Source organism: Anneissia japonica, unplaced genomic scaffold (assembly GCF_011630105.1).
Source record: "Anneissia japonica isolate Jap-2015-1 unplaced genomic scaffold, ASM1163010v1 scaffold87_len186233_cov173, whole genome shotgun sequence".
NCBI classification, from domain to species: Eukaryota; Metazoa; Echinodermata; class Crinoidea; order Comatulida; family Comatulidae; genus Anneissia; species Anneissia japonica.
This window is the reverse complement of record NW_022745088.1, coordinates 146,986-148,674: the sequence shown is the minus strand read 5'-3', so window position 1 is coordinate 148,674 and position 1,689 is coordinate 146,986.

Below are 1,689 nucleotides of genomic sequence, written 5' to 3'. Positions count from 1 at the left end.
ATTTTGGCTAAAAATCAACCACCATGCCCATGAGAATCCCTTGGATCTTCCTATAAACAAATTCTAAGAATACCTTGATATGTCAAAACAAAGAATCCAAAATGTTGAGTAAACAAAAAAAATAAAGTAAAAAAATAAAACATTGAAAAATTCGAAGATTAGATTAACAATTTTTTTTTTTCAGAAAAAAATTCAACAAGAAATTTTAATTTTTAAAATACAATGAAATTATGCAGTACTTTCTGTATTCAAAATTCAAACCAATCCCCACTTCTACCCCATTTACGCCAAAATATTTTCCCCTTTACTTTTAACCAACCCTCACACCAAGGTATTTCTGAACACACTCCTTACGACTATCTACAGATCATTTTATTTGCCACATTCTAACTACCTTCGGTAAACCAGTCATGCAAGCAGTATATCTGGAACTAGGCATAATATAGATTCCATGCTCAAAACAATCTCTATCAGTGTGTCAGAGAGGTGTCTGAGACTTTATGTAATGAGGATCCTGCATTCTAATAGTTTATGTGCGAGTCTATGTGCAATATGTGCAAGTCTATGCAATATGTACAACTAATTTAACCCATTTAGGACCTAGACGCTCAAACCTCTCTGCGCATTAGTCCCAGACCGCCCTAAACGGCCCTGGCTATTCAACCCGCTATAACTTCTGTTATACGAACTGTAGCGTGTCGCGAAAAACGTCTACATAAACTTTGGGAAATCCCTTTTCAGAATATCTCATCATCCAATGAGGTTTCTATTTGAAAAAATGCGTTCAAAGGTCAAACTGTTGAGAAGAAGCAAAGTTTTGAATCGCCTGACTTCACACAATGACACCACAGCAAGCGCTGAACGTCTTATAGAAAGGGAAGACTTTTTCAATGATAAATTGACCTTAGATTTGTCTGCTGACAGCGACATAGATGTTTCATAGGTTAATAATATTATAGGTTAACCAAACAATAAAATATATGGTCATAAAATTATACTATTTATACAGGTAGTACAGTATATATAGTAACTCTTATTTACAGGCTTTCGCACAGCAGGCAGGCATAAGGCTAGCGATGGTGATTGTTAACAGAGCTCGTGTCCCCTTTATGTACGGTTGATATTGATAATAATACAATAAATGTTTTGAAGGTTTGAAATTATTATTTTGACACTCCACCATCCATTTCTATTTACATGCCTAAGCCAATGAATACTTTGTAAAAAAAGTAAAAACATACCCTGCAAAAGGTCTAGTCTTAGATAGATGTTTATGGCAGCGCGGTGCTTTTGGGCTTAATAAGTACCACTTTTTGCCCCACACTCGCAACCGAGTAAGCTACTTGCTTATTCATCAATAAACTAGTTTTGACCAAAAATGGTATATAAAATTGATAGAAATTTGGGAATTAGGCCATAAAAACATCAGTTATTATCACCCTATCATATTACATAATTATAGGCTTTTATTTATGCAAAATTTAGAAAAGGGACATGCTGATAATATTTTTTTTGAGTAAAAACCAATAAAGGTCAGTTGAATAGGCCAAAGGTCAATATATCAAAGGTCAGATAATTGATGTCACTCAATAAAATAATTATAAAATTTAGTAAAGTATGCAAATTCAAAATCATTTATATAATTATTAATTCAAAGAAAATTGCAAATTTTGGATGAAATGTTAACTA